Source organism: Micromys minutus (assembly GCF_963924665.1).
Source record: "Micromys minutus genome assembly, chromosome: 24".
NCBI lineage: Eukaryota > Metazoa > Chordata > Mammalia > Rodentia > Muridae > Micromys > Micromys minutus.
The window spans coordinates 1,341,243-1,354,049 of NC_137959.1; positions in this window are offsets into that span (position 1 = coordinate 1,341,243).

Here is a 12,807-nt window from a genome sequence, read left to right on the forward strand (position 1 = left end):
TGTTTGCTGTTGTGGGAGAGCTGGGTTCTGGAGTTGCCAGGTTGTCTTGATTTCCTTGGGATATACTCTTTTGCTTTCCTCTTGCCATTTTGTTGTCAGTGATATGTTCTTGCCTTTCCCTTGTATCTGGTCTGTGTCTCTGGATCTCCACTGGTCCAGGTGGCAGATGGGCCGAGCCCTGCTCTATGCCTCAGAGTCACCGGGTGGGAACAGAAGTTCCAAAGTTCTGTTTCTGGTCCCTGGATCAGGCAGGTCAGAGGGTGCGCTTTGCGTGCGCACTCCGCAGAGATCTCCCTGCTCCCTGGCTGCCTAGATCTCCTACTCACCAGTTTTTCCACCGTTATGAGCTGCCGGTCCGGGTGGCAGATGGGCCGAGCTCTGTTCTGAGCCCTGAAGTCGCTGCCGGGTGGAAACAGAATTTCCAAAGTTCTGTTCCTGGTCCCAGTTTTTCAGCCTTTACAACCACTCTGAAAATCAGTCTGGCGATGCCTCAGAAAATTGGACATAATACTACCTGAAGACCCAGCTTTTCCACTTCTGGGCATATACCCCAGAGACACCTTAGTACATAACAAAGATATATGCACCACAATGTTTAGAGCGGCTCTATTTATAATAGCCAGAAGCTGGAAGGAACCCAGATGTCCTTCAGAAGATGAATGGATACAAAAATTGTTGTACATTTACACAATGGAATACTACTCAGCCACCAGAAACAATGACTTGACCAAATTCTTAAGAAAATGGCTGCATCTAGAGAATATCATTCTGAGTGAGATAACCCAGTCACAAAAGAACAGACAGAATATGCAGTCACTGATAGTGAGATGCTAACCCCAGAGGCTCGTACTGCCCCAGAAACTACTCACAGACTGTATGAAGTCCAAGAAATAAAGAAAACAAAACAAAACAAAACAAAAAAAATCTTTACACAACAAGAAAACTTTGACTATTTCCATGTTACATTTTGTTTTACATGTACTTTACGCTCAGTGTAACTATTAAGTTTTCAATGCATACTATCAAACCTGTAAAAAAAATCAAGTACTGACTAAAAAAATATATTCATATACTTTTATGTAAAAATTATTTTAAAATCTGAAAAAAAGTACTGAAAAAAATGTATTGTATAATTTTATGCAAAAAATGCTTAAAATCTGTACATTTATCTTTGTTTTGTAAAATAAAGTTGTTTAAAAAAAAAAGAAAACAGTGGGCAACCATTTTATCTAATTATAAAGTCTCCAAACCAGCAATCCTTCTCTGTCTTCTTCATCCTGTAGGTTTAAGCTTTTTATCAATACCTTTCCTGTTGATTTAGTAAAACAGAGCTGCCTTATGAAAGGAGGATTCCTAAGCTGAGTGAATGGCTAGAAACCCAGGGCTACAACTTCAAACTAACACTCAGAATCTGAGAGAAAATAAGGCAACTAAGTAGCTCACCCAGTAGACAAGGTATTCTTCACTTGAAAATATACTCTGAATGATTTTTCACTTGTTACACAGATCCCAATCTATTGAGTCAACAAAGTAGAACAATATACCTCTTTCTCATAGTTCTCATATCCACAGTCATATCCTGCTCATTAAGATGCTTGGTAAACAAAGCCAGTCTATAGAAATTAAATTTTACTACAATTAGGTTAACTTCTTTTTAGTTTGGTACTGTTCACAAGGCTTATTTTTAAAGAAAGCAATGCAAGTTTCTTTCATTTTGTTCTCATAACCACAAAGTTTATCTCAAAATGTCACACTTTTTGAATACATAAGAATTCTTTGTTCATTTGTATTATTTGATATTCTCACAATTTCCTTACCAAAATGAAAGAAAATCATTTTTCTTATCAAAAGCTCAGTATAGTCTTTTGGAATGAAAAAATTGCCAGTTAACCTGTCCCCATCTGCACCCTGGAGCTGAGGCTGTCCAGCAACCCTCCACACCCATGTCATGCCCAGAGAAAGCTGACCTGCCACTGGAAAGAACATACACTACCTGACTGACAGCACAACTGAAAGCTCTAGAACAAAATGAAGCAAATACACCCAAGAGGAGTAGACACCAGGAAATAATCAAACTCAGGGCAGAAATTAATCAAGTAGAAACAAAAAGAACTATAAAAAGAGTCATGAAAACCAGAAGCAAGTTCTTTGAGAAAATCAACAAGATTGATAAAGCCTTAGTCAGACTCACGAGAGGGCACAGAGACAGTTTTGATATTAAGGAAAAAAGAAAAGAGAGACATCAGAAGCTGAAGAAATTTTTTAAATTACCAGATCCTACCACAAAAGCTTATATTCAACAAAATATTGGAATGTCTGGATGGAATGGAAAATTTTTTAGACAGATACCAGGTACCAAATTTGTATCAGAATTAGATAAAACATCTAAAGAGTCCCATAACATCTAAAGAAATAGTAGAAGAAGTTATTGAAAGTCTCCCAACCAAAGAAAAGCCCAGGACCAGATGTGTTTAGGGAAGAATTGTATCAGAACTTAAAATAAGACCTAACATTATTTCTATTCCAGAAAGTAGAAGTAGAAGGAACACTACCCAATTCATTCTTTTTTTTTCTAATTTTTTCCTGTATGGTAAATACTTTATTTTGCTTAAATTTTTTTTACACTCTTGTTCACTGTATCCTTTGGATTTCATTAAGATACATCTGTTTTTCTTTTTTTATTGAAAAACTTTATTTTGAAAAACAAAGATATATGTACAAATTTTTAAGCCTGTCTGTATAGAAGTATACAAATACATTTTTAAGGTTGTAATTAAGTATTTGTGGGTACCTATACATACACATATGTATATATGTAACAATAGGGTATTAATTGAGGGGATAGGAGAGAAACTGGGAGGGGCTGTAGGAAGGAAATAAGGATGTGATACAGTTCTATTTTAATTAAAATATATTCTTTTTTTTTGAACTTCACACAGTCTGTGAGTTGTTTCTGGGGTGTTCAGAACTCTCTGGGGTTAGTATCCTATTATCTATGACTACATGTTATGTCTGTTCTTTTGTGACTGGGTTATCTCACTCAGGATGATATTCTCTAGATGCATCCATTTTCTTAAGAATTTCGTTAAGCCATTTTTTCTGATAGCTGAGTAGTACTCCATTGTGTAAATGTACCACAACTGGTGTATCCATTCATCTACTAAAGGACATCTGAGTTCTTTCCAGCTTCTGGCTATTATAAATAGAGCTACAATGAACATTGTGGTGCATGTATCTTTGTTGTATGTTGGAGCGTCTCTGGGGTAAACGCCCAGAAGTAAAATAACTGGGTCTTCAGGTAGTACTATGTCCATTTTTGTGAGGAATCGCCAGACTGATATCCAGAGTGGTTGTATCAGTTTACAACCCCACCAGCAGTGGAGAAGTGTTCCTCTTTCTCCACATCCTTGCCAGCATCTGTTGTCATCTGAGTTTTGGACCTTGGCCAATCTGACTGGTGTGAGGTGGAATCTCAGAGTTTTTTTGATTTGCATTTCCCTGATGACTAAGGATGGTGAGCACTTCCTTAGATTTTTCTCAGCTATTGGATATTCCTCGATTGAGAACTTTTGGTATAAGTCTGTACCCCATTTTTTAATAGGGTTGTTTGATTCTCTGGTGTCTCACTTTTTGAGTTCTTTGTATACCTTGGATATTAGGCCTCTATCTGATGTGGGATTGGTAAATATCTTTTCCACTCTGTTGGCTGCCGTTTTGTTTTCTGCACAGTGTCTTTAGCCTTACAAAAACTTTGAAATCTCATTAAGTTTCATTTGTCAATCTTTGACCTTAGATCACAAGCCATTGGTGTTCGGTTCGAGAAATTTTCTCCTGTGCATATGAGTTCTAAGGTTTTCCCCACTTTTTCATCTAATAGTTTTAGGGTACCTGGTTTAATGTGGAGATCTTTGATCCATTTGCACTTGAGCATTGTACAAGGAGATAAAAAAGGGTCTATTTTCATTCTTCTGCATGCTGAGGGCCAGTTGGACCAACACCATTTGTTGAATAGGCTGTCCATTTTCCATTGAATGTTTACAGTTCCTTTGTCAAAAATCAAGTGATCATATATGTGAGGGCTCATTTCTGGATCTTCTATTCTAATCCACTGATCCACTTGCCTATTTCTGTACTAGTACCATGCAGGTTTCTGCACAATTGCCTTTTAATATAGCTTGAGGTCAGGGATAGTGATTCCTGCAGATGTTTTCTTGTTGTTGAGGATGAATTTTGCTATTCTAGGTCTTTTGTTATTCCAGATAAAATTGCACATTGCTCTTTCCAATATATGAAGAACTGGGTTGGAATTTTGATGGGGATTGCATTGAATCTATAGATTGCTTTTGGTAAGATGGCCATTTTTACAATGATGATCCTTCCAATCCATGAGCATGGAAGATCTTTGCATTTTTTGAGATCTTCCTCAATTTCCTTCTTTAGAGGTTTTAAGTTCTTGTCATACAGGTCCTTAACTTACTTAGTTAGAGTCACACTAAGGTATTTCATAGTTTTTGTGACTATTGTGAAGAATATCTTTTCCCTAATTTCTTTCTTTACATGATTGTCGTTTGAATATAGGAAGGCTACTGATTTGTTTGAGTTAATTTTATATCCAGCCACTTTACTGAACTTGTTTATCAGCTGTAGGAGTTCTCTTTTGGAATTTGTGGGGTCACTTAAGTACACAATCATGTCATATGAAAATATTGATGTTTTTGCTTCTTCCTTTCCAATTTGTATCTCTTTGATTTATTTTTGCCATCTAATTGCTCTAGCCTGGACTTCCAGTAATATGTTGAATAGGTAAGGGGAGAGTGGGCAACCTTTAGTCCCTGATTTTAGTGGGATTACTTGAAGTTTCCCTCTGTTGGTTTGCTGTATATTGCTTTTATGATGTTAAGGTATGGGCCTTGGATTCCTGTACTTTTCAAGACTTTTAACATGAAGGGGTTTTGAATTTTGTCAAATGCATCCCAGCATCTATTGAGATGATGATGTGATTTTTTTTCTTTGACTTTGTTTATATGGTAGATTACATTGATGGATTTCTTTATGTTAAACCATCGCTGCATCCCAGGGATGAATCCTACTTGATTATGGTGAATGATGGTTTTTATGTGTTCTTGGATTCGATTTGCAAGGATATTGTTGAGTATTTTTGCATAAGTGTTCATAAGTGAGATTGGTCTGAGGTTCTCTTTCCTTGTAGGGTCTTTATGTGGTTTAGAAATGAGGGTTATTTCAGCCTCAAAAAATGAGTTAGGTAGTGTTACATCTGATTCTATTTTGTGGAATAGTTTGTAGAGTATTGGTATTATGTCTTCAATAAATGTCTCATAAAATTCTGCACTGAACCCATCTGGACCTGGGCTTTTTTTGGTTGGGAGGTTTTGATGACTGCCTCTATTTCTTTAGGTGTTATGTGATTATTTAGATAGTTTACTTGGTTGTGATTTAACTTTAGTATATTGTATCTGTCTAGGAATTCATCCATTTCCTCCAGATTTTCCAACTTTGTTGAATATAGGCTTTTGTAGGAGGATCTGATGATTTCCTGAATTTCCTCAGTTTCAGTTGTTATTTCTCCACTTTCCTTTCTGATTTTGTTAATTTGGATACTCTCTTTTTGCCCTCTAGGTAGTCTGGCTAAGGGTTTATCAATCTTGTTGATTTTCTCAAAGAACAAGCTCTTGGTTTTGTTGATTCTTTCAATGGTTCCTTTTGTTTCTATTTGGTCTATTTCTGCCCTAAGTTTGATTATTTCTTGCTGTCTACTCCTCTTAGGTGTATCTTCTTTTTTTGTTCTAGAGCTATCAGCTGTGCTGTCAAGTTGCTGGTGTATGCTCTCTCCAGTTTCTTTTTGGAAGCACTCAGAGCTATGATTTTTCTTCTCAGTACTGCTTTCATTGCATCCCATAGGTTTGGGTACATTGTATTTTCATTTTCATTGAATTCTAGATAATCCTTAATTTCTTTCTTTATTTTTTCTTTCACTCTGCTATTATTTAATAGAGCATTGTTTAGTTTCCATGTGTATGTGGGCTTTTTGTTTTCTATGTTGTTATTAAAGACCAGCTTTAGACCATGGTGATCTGAAAGGATGCATGGGAGTATTTCAATTGTCTTATATCTATTGAGGCTCGTTTTGTGGCCGATTTTGTGGTAAATTTTCAAGAAGGTGATGTGTGGTTCTGAGAAGAAGGTGTATTCTTTTGTTTTGGGATGATGTGTTCTGTAGATATCTATTAATTCCAGTTGGTTCATAACCTCTGCTAGTTTTACAGTGTCCTTATTCAGTTTATGTTTCCATGATCTGTCCATTGGTGAGAGTGGGGTATTGAGGTCTCCCACTATTATTGTGTGGGATGCAATGTATTTTTTGAGCTTTAGTAGGCTTTCTTTTTTGAATATCAGTGATTTTGTATTTGGAGGATATATGTTAAGGATTGAGAGTTCCTCCTGACAAATTTCCCCTGTAATAAGTAAAAAGTGTCTTTCCTTATCTTTTTTGATAACTTTTGGTTGAAAATATATTTTATTCAATATTAGAATGGCCACTCCAGCTTTCTTCTTGGGGCCATTTGCTTGGAAGTTTTTTTTTCCAAACTTTAACTTGGAGATAGTGTCTGTCTTTGTCTCTGACATGAGTTTCCTGTATGCAGCAAAGTGCTGGGTTTTGTTTATGTATCCAGTCTGATAGCCAATGTCTTTTTATTGGAGAATTGAGTCCATTTATGTTAACAGATAGCAAGGAATAGTGGTTGCTGTTTCCTGCTATTGTTTCTTTTGAAGGTTGAATTGTGCCTGTATGTCTTTCATCTTTTGGTTTTCTTGCTTCGGAGTTTTCTTCTTTTTATTAGGATGTAGTTCCCCTTGTTGTATTGGGTTTCCCCCCTATAATTTGCTCTAGTGCTGGGTTTGTTTTCAGATATTGTGTAAATTTAGTTTTGCTTGGAATATCTTAGTCTTTCCGTGTATGGTGATTGAGAGTTTTGCTGGGTATAGCAGCTTTGACTGTCACCTGTGCTCTCTTAGGGTCTGCATAATGTCTGTCTAGGCTCTTGTAGATTTCATAGTTTCTGTTGAGAAATCGGGTGTGATTCTGATTGGTCTGCCTTTATATGTTACATGACCATTTTCCCTTACTGCTTTTAATATTTTTTCTTTGCTTTGTGTACTTGGTGTTTTGACTATTATGTGTCGGGAGGAATTTCTTTTTTGGTCCAATTTATTTGGAGTTTGGTAGGCTTGTTTTATACTCATGGTCATCTCATTCTTAAGGGTAGGGAAGTTTTCTTCTACAATTTTGTTGAAGATATTTACTGTGCCTCTTAGTTGATATTCTTTGCCCTCTTCTATTCCTATTATCCTTGGGTTTAGTCTTCTCATTGTTTCAGTTAGGAGCTTGTTGGTTTTTACATCTCTGACTGTTTTGTCTATGTTTTCAATGTTTCTTCGGCCCCTGAGATTCTCTCTTCTATCTCTTGTTGTCTATTGAAAATACTTTCATCTGTGACTCCTGATTTTTTTTTTTTAGATTTTCTATCTCTAGGGTTTTCTCTTTTAGTGTTTTCTTTTTTGTGTCCTTTTCCATTTTAAATTCCTTCTTTCATTCCTTCATCTCTTTGGTTCTGTTTTCCTTTAGTTCTTTGAGTTCTTTGAGTGTTTTTCTTCTTTCCTCTTTAAAAGCTTCTAATTCTCTATTTTTTTCCTCCCATTCTGGTTTACGGATCTCTATCATCATCTTGAGGTATGGTTTCAGGTCTGTGTCTTCTTTTTCTGCTGTGTTTGGCATTCCGCTGTTTGCTGTGGTTGGAGAGATGGGTATTGGTGTTGCCAGGTTGTCTTGGTTTCCCTGGGGTACATTCTTTCCCTTTCCCCTTGACATCTTGTTATTCTTGTGTTCCTGGATCATTGCTTGATCACCACTGGCTCACTGCTGTTCCATTCTTGTGTCCCTTGATCACTGCTGTCTCAACGCTGGCTTATCGCTGTTCCTGATGGTGGATGGTCTGAGTGTGTGTTCTGCACTCAATGTGGTCTGGCTGGGAATAGCCCGGTGCTGGGTTACTTGTTCCCTGAACCAAGTTGGGGTGGAGAGGGGGACCGAGGAACAGCTCTTTTCACACGATCTTCAGAGATCTCTCTGCAGAGATCTCTCTGCATCCCGGCTAGTCTTAAAGCTTCCTTGCCAGTCCTGTGTCCCTGGTTCACCACTGGACCACCACTGGCTCACCACTGGTTCACCACAGGCTCACCACTGTTCCCCTAGTTCATTCTTTAAAGCCAAAATTATGTAGTACCTAAACCATATAAAGACCTTATAAATAAAGAGAACATCAGAGCAAATTCCTTTATGAATACCAATGCAAAAATACTCAATAATATTCTCACAATTCAAACCAAGAATCCATTAAAATGAGCATTCACCATGCCCAAGTGGGCTATATCCCAGGGATGTAGAAATAATTCACTATATATAAATCCGTCATTGCAATCCACTCTATAAACAAATTAAAAGAAACAAAGAAGACACACGATCAAATCATTAGATAGTGAGAAAGCACTTAAAAGAATTCAACACTCCTTTATACTAAAAATTTTGAAAAGATGAGGAGTTCAAGGCTTACATGTAAACATAGTAAAAACAACATACTGCAAAACTGCCAACATTCATTTAAAAAGAGAGAACCATGAAGCACTCCCACTAAAATCAGGGACTAGACAAGACTTCCTACTTTCCTCCTACCTATTTGATAGAGTACTGGAAGTCCTAGCCAGAGCAATAAGACAACAAAGGAGGTCAAAGGGATACAGATATAAAGGAAAGAAGTCAAAATATCACTATTTGCAGATGATATGACTTAAGTGACTTCAAAAATTCTACCAGAGAACTCCTAGAACTAATAAACAACTTCAGCACAGTGATTGGAAATAAAATTAACTCAAACATATCAGTAGCCTTCCTCTACTCAAAGGATTAACAGGCTGAGGGAGAAATTAGGGAAATGACACTAATTACAATAGTGACAAATCATATAAAACACCTTGACATGACCCTAACCAAGCAAGTAAAGATCTGTATGACAAGAACTTCCTGTCTCTGAAGAAAGAAATTAAAGATCTCAGAGGATGGAAAGATTTTGCATGCTTATAGATCCACAGGATTAATATAGTAACTCATATAGCAAAATAACCATCTTGTCAAAAGCACTTTACAGATTCAATGCAATCCCCATCAAAATTTCAATTCAACTCTTTATAGAGTTAGAAAGTGCAATTTGCAAATTCACTTAGAATAAAAAAGAAAAGAAGAAGAAAAAAACAGGAGAGTGAAAGCTATTCTCAACAATAGAGCTTCTGGGGGAATCATCATCCCTTACCTCAAGCTGTATTACTGAACAATAGTGATAAAATCTGCATGGTACTGGTACAGAGACAGGGAAGTAGATCAATGGAACAGAATTGAAGACTCAGAAATGATCCCACACAGCTATAGACACTTGATCTTTGTCAAATGGGCTAAAACTGTCCAGTGGAAAAAGACAGAATTTTTAAGAAATGTTGCTGGTTTAACTGGTAGTCAGCTTGTAGAAGAATGCAAAATGCATCCATTCTTATCTGCTCATACAAAGCTAAAGTCCAAGTGGATCAAAGACCTCCACATAAAACCATTATACTGAAACTAATAAAAGCAAAAATTTGGGAAGAGCCTGGAACACATGGATACAGGGTGAAATTTCCTGAACAGAACACTAATGGCTTATGCTCTAAGATCAAAAATAGACAAATGGTACCTCATAAAATTTCAAAGCTTCTGTAGGGCAAAGGAAACTGTCAATATGACAAAATGGCACCCAACACACTGAAAAGAGATCTTTACTGTTAGGGCTAATATGTAATATATGTAAGTAACTCAGGAAGTTGGACTACAGACAACCAAATAACCTATTTTAAGAAAATCTGGTACAGCGATAAAAGTGAAGAATACTGAATGGCCTTGAAACACCTATAGAAATATTGAACATTTTTAGATGGAAATCAAAACAACCCTGAGAATGGCTAAGTCACACCAGTCAGAATGGCTAAGATCAAATCTCAGGTAAGAGTAAATGCTGGTGAGGATGTGGAAAAAAAGAAACACTCCACTGTGTTGGTGGCATTGTAAGTTGGTAAAACAACTCTGGAAATTAGTCTGGCAGTTCCTCAGAAAATTGGACATAATGTTACCTGAGGATCCAGCTATACCACTCTTGGGTATATACCCAAATGATGCTCAGCATATAATAAGGACACATGTTCACTAGATTCATAAATGTCTTATTTATAATAACCAGGAGCTGAAAAGAACCCAGATGGCATTCAATAAAGGAATAGATACACAAAATGTGGTATATTTACACAAAAGATATAACTCAGCTATTAATAACTATGACTTCATGAAATTAATAGGGAAGTGAATAAAACTAAAATAATAACATCCTGAATGATATAACCCAGTCACAAAAGAACACGCATGGTATGCGCTCACTGATAAGTGCATATTAGCCCAAAAGCTTTGAATACATAAGATACAATTTACAGACCATATTAAACTCAAGAAGAAAGAAGACCAAAATGTGGATGCTTCAGTCTTTCTTAGAAGAAGGAACAAAATACTCACAAGCAGAAAGAAATACAGGGACAAAGAGTGGAGCAGAGAAAGGAAAGGTCATCAAAAGACTGTCTCACCTGGGAATCCATCCCATATGCAGCCACCAAACCCAGTTCCTATTGCTGATGCCAAGAAGTGCTTGCTGACAGGAGCCTGAAAATGGATGTTTTCTGAGAGCCTCTACTAGAGCCTTACTGACACAGATTAAGATGCTTGCAGCTAAATATCAGACTGAGCAAGGGGACCCCAGTGGGAACTGAAAGAGTTGAAAGGCTTGCAACCTCATAGGAAAAAAAAAAAACAATATCAACCAACTAGACACCCCAGAGACTAAACTACCAACCAAAGAGTACACATGGAGTGATTCGTGACTCCAGGTGCATAGGTTGAAGAGGATCCCCAGAGTTGAGGAGTGCTAGGGTGTTGAGGAGAGAATGGGTGTTTTGGAAGGGAAGCATCTTCATATAATTACGGGGAGGGGAGATAGGAGAGGCAGGAACCAGGATAGTTGAAAACATTTTTGAAATGTAAATACCTAAACTACCCAATAAAAAATGTAGGAATACACTGTGGGCCATTTCTATATTATAAATATATAATAAATCAACAGATAAAATATAAATTTATCAATATATTAATAAAAACAAAAAATTCCAGTTAATAACAAAAATTATCAATAAAGTCATCAGAGTTTTCAACAACAAAGTCCTACCCCATGACAGACAGAAATGATGGCTCAACTACCTACAAATTAAATCTCTTAATGTTAAAATTTATGTAAGCAACATATAAACCAAATAGCAAGGTGACAAAATATTTGTACTAACATGACAGAATATCATCATTAATATTTTAAATATATAATTATATCTTGATTTTTAGTCTTGACTCTCTATCCAGACGTTGAGGTTCTTGAATGTAGAGTGTTTTTTCCACTTCTTCTCTGACACCCATTTTAGGGAAGGTTCATCCGTTTTTCCAAAGTGAAGTAAACTGAATTAGAATTGACTGAATTAGAATTTAATTTTTACTCTGCCTCACAGTATACCATGCAAACGTTGATGCTTGTTAAATATTTCTTGAATGAATGAGTGTTCAGAGAGAGATAGCTATTTCTTCTGGTGAAAGTCTGTCAGGAGTTGTTTGATCTGCTGTCACACTGAGTATGTGGATTCTAATCTCTCAGCCTCAGGAAATCAAAGCAGGATTGATATACCTGTCACTTTGTTTGGTGTTTGGAAAACAGAAATCTAAAACCTTAAGTAACTCTCTTTTAAGGGATGGGAGGCGGGATCTGGCTCTAACAAGTGTGACTTTTACCAACAGAACCCCAAAGGGATGAACAGGATGATGAATGCATTTCAGATCCCTAGACAGTCTGGCCTGTGGGAGTGAAAAGAACATCTTATCTCTCACTGAATACTGGGATTAAATAATGTGGATTTGGCTACTAAGTATAGCAACAGAATGTCTATTTAGTCAAAGATGACCAATATGGTGATTATCTGAATGTTTGGTTAAGGAAAAGAAAGCATAATTAATGACCACCTACAGTATCTCTAGCTTCATGTCTGGCACTGCATTTATGTTAAGGCAATGCTCCTCCAAGGACTACTGTAACTGAAAAGCTATCTGGCCATTGTTATGTAGTCAATCAAGGGAGGACTTGAGTTTAAATAGAAGTCTGTGTGTCCTCAAAGCCTGTGTATGGTACTGTTTTCATAGGCTCCTTATATGCATTTTCTCAGTCAGCTCAGCTTACCTCAGCTTTAGAAGAATGGGATAGGATAAATAAAGTCCACTCAACTGTCTTTTGTTTCTGTGGGCAGCTACAATGCAATTCTCATGTGCAAGCAAACTTTCTTTCCTCCAGATAGAAGAGCCAAAGCTGAAGTTGCCTGACTAGCGCAGGATTATATTGGTGTGGAAACTCTTTATTGAAAGTGTCCCAGAGAAACTAACATTTAAGGACTGCACAGGTTTGAAGAAATTGCTAAACTATTTTCACCTTCAATGTAATACTGTAGCTGTTTGTTTGTTTGTTTCTCAGAAATTGACTGCATCTATTTTAAACCAATGTTAAATGCTGCCCAGATGTCTGAAGGAATTAAGGAAAAAAAAAATATGAGAGCCAATCAAAATCAGAGAGGCTA